The sequence below is a fragment of the Sturnira hondurensis genome, unplaced genomic scaffold, assembly GCF_014824575.4.
Source record: "Sturnira hondurensis isolate 20B ecotype Veracruz unplaced genomic scaffold, ASM1482457v3 Scaffold0004152, whole genome shotgun sequence".
Lineage (NCBI taxonomy): Eukaryota > Metazoa > Chordata > Mammalia > Chiroptera > Phyllostomidae > Sturnira > Sturnira hondurensis.
In genome coordinates, this window is record NW_028076783.1 from 8,110,268 (window position 1) to 8,119,092 (window position 8,825).

The window sequence follows — 8,825 nt, forward strand, 5'->3', positions numbered from 1 at the left end:
AGGTCAGCTAATGAATAGGAACTTGCAAAGAGATTATGGGGTGTCTAAGAGGAAGTTGTCTTAGAAGCTTTCTTCTATATTTTTTAGAGGAAAGAGTGTTTAATTGTATGAAATACTGTTGGTAGGTAAAACAAAATGAAGAATAAGAATCGATCACTGGCTCTAGTAACATGAAAGTTACTCTGAGATTGATGATAATAATAATTTTGTTGTAGTTTTGGATGAAACTTGATTAGAGCAGGCTGAAGTGAAAATAGAAGGAAGTAAATTGGAGTCAGTATATATAGCCTACCCTTTAGAGGAGTTTTGGTCTGATGGGAAGAAGTTAATGAAGAAAATTCAATGAAGTTGCAGAACTCAGGAAGTATTTATCTTCTTTTAGTTTTATCTTTCTTAATGGGAGAAATAGCAGGAAGTATCCAAGCTATGAGACAGGTCTAGAAGAAAGAGTAAAATTGAGAATTTGAGACATTGGCAGAATTGCTGAAATAGCATTCTTGAGAAGATAAGAATAAAAGAGAAAGTGTGTGCAGGTGGAGGGATTGATTTTTTATTTCTTAATGAAAGTTGTGTATATTTAAGTGTAAAACATAATGATTTAATATATTCAGAATATATTTAAATATATATCCTCTATATATTAATTATCCTGTATATATATCCTTAGGGCAAAAATAGGTTTATAGTTGTTTGTACGGGAAATAATGCAATAATTAATAAATAATAATACAAGAATCAAGTGTTTCATGTACTATATTTCTGTATATATTTATATATTTCTGTATATATTTCTGCATATAATTCATGTATATATTTCTGGTTTTGTCTTTGGGTTAATGTTGACTTCACAGAATAATTTGGAAAATAGTCACTACTCTTTAATCTTATGGAAGAGTTTGTATAAACTTAATACTTTTTTTTCCTCTCAAATATTTGGTTGAATTAATCAATGATGCCTCCAGTTGAGTGTATAGAAATATCTTTGTCGGAAGGTTTAAACTATAAATTCAATTCCTTCAATAGACTAGAACTATTCAGAGTATATATTTCTTCTTCTGTGTCTTTTAATAATTTTTTTCCATTTCATTTAAGTTGTCTAAACACTTGGCATCAATTTTTTCATAGTATTTTCTTGTTATCTTTGTAATTTCTATAGAATTTCTAGGATTGGTACCATTATCATTTTTCATATTAGTAACGTATGTCCTCTGTCCTTTTTTCCCCAATCATTGTCTGGCTAGAAGTTCAATGGTTATATTAATCTTCTCAAAAACTAACTTCTGGTTTCATTGATTTTTCTCTGTTGCTCTTTTATTTTCTATTTCATTATTATTTTCTACATCAATATTATTTTCATATTTTATTTTATTTTGTTTTTCTAATTTCTCAAAATAGACTTTACAGTCAATGGTTTGAGGTCTTCCTTCTCTTAGTAAAAGAAGAAATTTTCAGGTCTCTGTCTTTGGTAGGAACACAGGATTCTGCTCCTGAAAGAAGAGAGTGCAGGTATGGAGGCTGATGTGATGGTGGGAGCTATCTTAGGTCTATTAAGGTCAGTTCTACTCTCTCAAAAATGGAGTTTTCTTATGGAAGAGGAGGATGCTAAGTGAGATAAACTGTGATACTGGTTTTTTTGAATTTTTATTTATATTTTGGGTTTTGTAATGTGGTTTTTGAACAGTTTTTATCTTCTTCTTGAATAGGGAGATTATCAGCTTGCATAGAATATACATTTTCATGTGGAAGACAAATTATATAGTTACTTAGTAAAGTAGTTACAAATGTGTTGGGAAGAAGTAGTAGACAGTGCTGTGAAAGGGTATAGTGACCTCTCCCCTTAGTTGGGAGTTATTCTGTAAGTCTGAGCTCTGTAGAGCTTATTAAGAAAGAAACACAAAGCTTCTGCTTGTCTCAGGATGCAACCCTGCAGCATGGGGCATCTTCTCTCCTATAGCTTAGTCATGATGCTAAGGAGTAAAAATTTCCTCTGGAGTACTGACGTAGGAGGAAGTTGAGTAGTCAACTTGTGACTACTTGTGAAGTGACTTGTGAAGTCACTGAAGCTAAGTTATTATTATACATGCACACATATAGTAGTATCCCTTTGACACTACATTCATCTTTTCTTAAGAGCAGTTTCTGCCTGTATCCCTTTCTTGCTGCCAGAATATGTTCAGCAAACTGACAAATGTGAGAAAGACCCTCACTATCACAATATATATAGTCCACTAATATTCCATTATTACTTTCGTTGAGGTATCATTGGTTAAAAATGTCACATAAGTTTGAGGTACACAACATTATAATTTGTTATCTGTATCCACTGAAGCATGCTTGTGGATAGTCTAGTTTCCAAAATTCTAGTTTCCATCCATTATCACAGATTTGACCCGTATTCACCAATTTCACCTCCCCGCCAACCCTTTTTCTTGCTGGTAACCCCCAATCTGTTGTCTGTAGCTATGAGTTTGTTTTTCTGTTGTTTTGTTTGTTCATTTCTTTCTTTCATTTTATATTCTACATGTGAGTGAAATTATACAGTTTTTATGCTTTTTCATCTAACTGATTTCACTTAACATAATATTCTCCACATCCTTCCATGTCATTGCAAATGGCCATAGTTCATCTTTTCTGTGGTGAGTAGTATTCCATACACATCATCTTCTTCATCCATTGATGGACATGTCATTTCCATATCTTGGCTATTGTAAATAATAATGCAATGACTATATGAGTAATATTTTTTGAATTAGTGTTTTCACATTCTTTGGATACATACTCAGAAAAGGACTCACTAGATCAAGAAACCTTCATACTGTTTTTCAGTGGCTTTTAGTGGAAAAGCCATTATTACTTTTAGTCATATAGGTACTTTAGCTAAAAAAGAAATTAGCAAAAATCCTTTGATCATGTTAATGGATACACATTGCATTTGATAGTCTCAGTAGTTTTGAGACAGGATAGTAAGAAGCTAGGAAAATCCGTGAGCAAGTGGAATGGGGAAACTGAGTCAAAAAAATTAAACAAAGCCAAACAGTTTGATCAATTAACAGCCTGGTGGTAAATTGCTAAGGCTTTATCTTCCCCAACCAAAGAATACATAGCCTGTCTGGCTGTAAACCATGGAAGAGAGGAATGCTAATGCAAATGAAATAAATAAGGAGAGAGAACTTGGAGAGAAGCTACAGGACTCCCTTCGCAGCTCCCCCACCCCTTACTCCCAAAAGGCACAATACATCTGTGCTCCCCCTAGGCATTTCCCCCTTCCAGATCCCCATAGTCCCCTAGATAAACTTGCTTCTGAAAGTTCAGGGTAAGGTGGATGTTAGGGTTTTTACCCACCACCTTCTCAGACTGCTGGCCTCTGATAGTAATAAAAGAGCAGTTATAATCTAATCCCTGTCTTGGCTTTTTGGCTGAACAGTGATAGGCAGCACAAGCCCCAGACTTGGTTGCCCTCCAGTTTCAGTTTCTAAGATCTAGTATGTCCAAAACTAAATCTCTCTTGATTGCTACTGAATCTGCAGCTCTCTCTCTAAGTAATGAAGAATCATAAGTTGTTGATTTTGCAGAGGTCTGATTTTGAAGCCCCAATAATATTAGGGCATGTCGAATAGATCACAAAATGCAGACAATTTTGAATATATATAAGTATCCTGTCCCTTTTCAATCAAAGCGAAATACTTGCTTTCCCAATTTACAATCACTCCTTAACAATAATTATTTCTAATTATGTAATTTCCTGAATCCTGATGGTAAGGGCCAGCTCTACTTATAAGGAGAGTGGAGGGAAGCTAAAATGTTCAAACAACAAATATGGAACTGCATATGTTATATAGTTGAAAGGTCAAAGGACCAGAAGGGATGGTGATGACCTAAGGGCATGTTCTCTTCCTGCTCCTTCTGTTAGGTTGTTCGTTGCCTTCGTAGCAAGAGTAGATGAAACACAAGAGGCAATGGAAAAAGTTTCTGCCATATATTAGCTTATTACAAAGTTAGTTGATGAAAAATGTTTAGAGCCAAACTTCACTTTGGCCCTTATGTCTTCAGTGTGTGATAGATCCGAGGTAGCTAATCCTCTCACTCATTGGTTGAACACACACCTATATGGTGCCAGGCATCAGCATAAGGTTAGGAAATGTAACAATAAACAATGATAGGCAGATGGAGGTCTCTGCTCTCCTGAAGCTCCTAGAATTAAATATTTTTTAAAAGAAATGAACAAAATTATCCTTGTTTTATGTATTCAGCTGTCTGAAAGACAAGGTAATCAGCACTATGAAAAGTGTACAAAGTAGGGTTAGACTGAGATTGGAAGTCAAGAAAAGACTTCATGAAGAAGAAGAAGCCTGAGAAGCTGGCTCCTCCCTGGCTCCCTCTTTGCCCCCAGTTACAAGCAGAAATAGTGTAACCTGCTCTTTCATTTCCCAGGCTCAGCTGCCACCCTATACTTTCGTTCTTCTGGGAACTAGGCTGAGTCATACACTTCTGCTTCCCCTGGATATCACCCAAGGTACTACATCAACCCTAATTTGGCAACGAGCCCAGGGGAAGCCTTCTCCTATCCAGCAACTCCTGGGAGCTTGCCTCTTGAGAGCTGCTGAGACTAGAAGAAGGAGGGATCAGACAGAACCTGCCCTCTTTGGGTCACCCGTCAAACTCTGCTCTGGGTTCTGTCATCCTCAGTTTTGTTTTGAGTGACACACTGTGTGCTTATAAAAGACAAACATAATTTCTAAAGACTGAAAAAGATTTTAGATGTAATGCAAAACTTGCACCTGGCTGGAATCTCCTAACAACCTCTACAGGAGCAGGCATTAAAACTTTGGTTGAACATTGTTAGGACAGAGACTTGACCCCTTTGTAAAGAAGCTCATTCTGTTGTGAGACTACACAGTTAGACAAAGCCTCTATCATTGTAGGTGAGACCTTCTCCCAGATGCCTCTCCATTCTCCTAATTCTCCACCTTGAAGCCATACAGATCAAATCACACTCCACCTCTCTGTCCCTTGCTAGGATTTCTCCCTGCTTCTCTCTCTCTCTCTCTCTCTCTCTCTCTCTCTCTCTCTCTCTCTCTCTCTCTCACACACACACACACACACACACACACACACACACATACCATTTTGGGAAGTGTGAATAAATCTCGTATTGTTCTGTTTGGGATGTGACTTTTCCCTTAGTCCATCATCTCCACACTGTAGACACTCCCAGCCCCTTAGTTGCTTAGTGGCCATTTCCACTATCAGGTGGACTATGCCCTTATCACAGTACTTGTATTCAAATCACCCTCATTTTACTTAATAATGACCCTGATACTCAAGAGTAATGATGCCAAAAAAGCATGATGTGCTTCCTTTAAGTGAAGAAGTGTGTATGTGTAGGAAAACATATAGTATATACATAGTGTTCAGTATGATCTATGACTTCAGGTATTCACTGGGCAGTCTCAGAATTAATCTCCTGCAGATAAGAGGGGACTATTGTATGTAAGATACATTGCCACTAATGCTATTTAGAAAGGCAAGGAAGCAGAGAGAGCTTAATTCTTCAAGCAAAGGCAATATTCTTTCTCGGGGAGCTCTCCCTCTTTAATCCCAAAGTTTCACACTGCAGCAAAAGGGATAGGAAAACAAAGAAGCCTTTAATTTATAGTTCAGATGGGAAGACAAAGTCTCATATGATAGTATACAGATATTTAAGAAATATTCATTCACTCCATTTTACACCAAAGAGAGGTATGGATAGAGCTGCACACTTTAAAGCTCAAGTTAAAGTGGGAGAAGGGAAAGGTAGGCCAGTCTATAATCATAATACAGCTACAGAAAAGTTTAAAAGAACAACATGCCATAGAGAAGAACATGACAAACACTGAAAATGAAAATAATTCAAGGAACCATTTTATATTTCCTTAGTATTCCACCCTAGTATAAGAGATTGTATGCACAAGATTTAAACAGATAATTTCAAAACAACTGAAATGCAAAGGAAAATGATGAGAATGCATATACTTATTAGCTATGTTGATACCCTCATTCTACATTTTGCACAGTATTTTATTGTGTTTTTTTTAGTGTATTTCTTAGTTGTCTGTAGGAGTTATTTATGTATTTCTGATATGAGCCATTTGTTGGATATCTGTATTGGAAACATTTTCTTTAGTCAGTGGCTTACCTTTTATTCTACTAATGATATAGTTTGATCAACTGAAGTTCTAAATTTTAATATTGAACAGCTTATCCTATTTTTATTGATAGTGATTTTTTGCCATTTTAAGCAATATTTACATACTCTAAGTTTATGAAAATATATTTCCTTCTAGAAGACTTTTTGAATTGGTTTTTTGAATATCAGTTGAAATTGAGTTAAGATTTATTATACACTCTTCTCTCTAAATGCCATAGAATCAGCAAAATTTAATGAAGAGAACATCCTTTCCTAAGTTATCACAGTGCCTTTTGTCATGATCCGATGACCGTGTGTGTGAGGGTCTGTTTCTGGACTGTGAAAGCCATTCCACTGGTCTCTTTGTCTCTTCACACCGATACATTTTCTTTATTGTTACTGTTAGAGAATGAGTCTTGTTACCTTATCGTGTGAGTCCTCCTGCTTTGTTCTTCCTCAAGATTATCTTGTCTGCTCTTTATTCTTATTAGAATTTCATACAAATTTGAAAGTTATATTGTTAGTTTCTCTAAAAGCTATTAGTTATTTGAGTAAGATTTTATTAAATCTATAAAACATTTTATTTATTTTTTTGGAAGTCCACTTTCTTTCATGTACAAAAATGTATGCATAGAAACTACAGCAAGTTAAACATTATCACATATGTTTACACCACTATCTAGTTCTTCATATCAACTTTACTGTTCAAACATTAGAGAGCAGGTGGCAATTGAGGGATTGGGAAAGGTAAACAACAACAACAGAAACACTTTCCTACTGTGTGTATTCTGTGCTGTGTAGAGCTGGCTTGCAGAGATGGCTTCCTTTACTTCTCCACTGTGCAGGAATTCACTTGTGCATAAAGTTGAACCCACTCAAAGTTGAGGGAGACTAGAAATGATGGGTTACATCCTGGTGCATCCTCAGGCAATTCAAACAATGGTACCCCTACCAGCTTGTAATTTTTAGGGACAGCAAACAACTCTTTTTCTTGAAGTTGAACCAAAACTTCTCATGCCCTTTTGGTTTTCATGCAGCAGTATATGGATACTGAGGATGCCCAAAATTTGGTCACCACCAATTACTGATGCAGTTGTCAATGACCCAATCTTGCAGGAGATCAAGATGGCCTAGTATCTCCTCCTTAAGTGGTTTAGTCTTTCAACTTCATCACCTGGATTAAGTTCACCACCAGGGAGTTTGAAGAAAGTCGTCCCCAGCTGCAGCACTAGCACAGGGGTAGCCGGTGCTCATGTACAATCAGAACCCCTTCTGCAGTCCTCCTCATTCTAATTCTATCAAATTCCTCCCTCATGCGTTGAAATCTGGCTGCAACCGAGCTGTCCTCACAGAGGGGCTCTTTGGTACCAAAAGTAGAATTGGTGAGAGGATACAGGTTGTTTGTGCACTCCAAGGTGAGGGGCTTGGTCTGCTGACTGTACTTGTTGCCCAACTGGTTGATATCGGGTGGCTAGCAGGCCTGTGAAGGACTGGGCAGCACCATGGACTGGACAGATCAGCGAGCACAGGAGGCAAGCAGAGAGGCAAATCAGGGAAGAAAAGGAAAGTCTCCCAGTGCAGGCAGCGGTCCTCTGCGTCCCACTCAGCAGAGGGGATGCGGAAGTTTAATTAATACCCATCAAATCATATCATACAGTTTGTGGCAGAAGAGGGATGAGTATTCCAGGTCCCTCTGGAATCAGTCTACATTCTTTCTTTTCCATCGCAGAGCCATGAAGTGTATGTATTTCTTAAACAAACTTCAGATTGTATTTTGTATTGAGTAGAAAATGAAGGCAAATGCCCTTTCAGGTCACAACTAATTTTTTAAAATCTATGTTATCTTTCTGATAAAAGCTCAATGAAGTTTGGACCTAATATATTGAGTAGAGTGAATTGAAATGTATATATATATATATATATATATATATATATATATATAAGCTAAGGTTTAAGTGTTAAAATGAGATTACCTTGTTTTAACTGTTCTTTTCTTTATTTTACAGTAACAGCAGAATATACTTGCCTTGTCAATTAAAGATATTCCAGTCTCCATCAGACAACAAACATTTCAGCCCATCGTTAATAAGGAAGTGCAGGAGGAGGTGTACGCAGGCTGGAAGCGCATCCAGAACTTCTACCACAATTTAGAGTGAATGTACCTCTTTGTGCAATATCGAATTTTTAAATTGGTGCATAGGTACATATTTCCATGTTTTAAGATTTTTTAAAAATCTTGATTAATATTTTGTAACATTCAAGGTAGAGATTATACATACATTTTGTTAAAGTTGCTTTTCTGTATTTTATATGTTGATATTCTGGGAAATAAAAATTTTTAAATCATTTTCATTTCAATTTATTTATTGTACCCATGCACAATATAATTTATTTTGCATATTTACCTGTATTCTGTAAGCTCTCATTTCAAAAGTACCATGTACAGTATGATTCTGTTTTTATGATATCATTTATGTCCCATTCTTAATCCATGCACTTAGTCACTAAGAGAGATGGAGAAGAAAAAAAAGATTTCAGGAAAAATTTTTATCAAAATGTAATGACAGTAAGTCTTGGTTGTAATGTTTTGCATAATTTTATTTTTAAATTTACTTTTCTATTTTTCAAAATTTTTCTTTAAGAGTAGATATTACTTTTA

The 8,825-nt window shown here is 36.1% G+C and overlaps 1 pseudogene; it reads right to left on the bottom strand.

Annotated features, from left to right (window-relative positions):
• Positions 1-6,956: 6,956 nt before the first annotated feature.
• On the bottom strand, positions 6,957-8,592 carry LOC118986201 (cleavage and polyadenylation specificity factor subunit 5-like; annotated as a pseudogene).
• Positions 8,593-8,825: the final 233 nt, after the last annotated feature.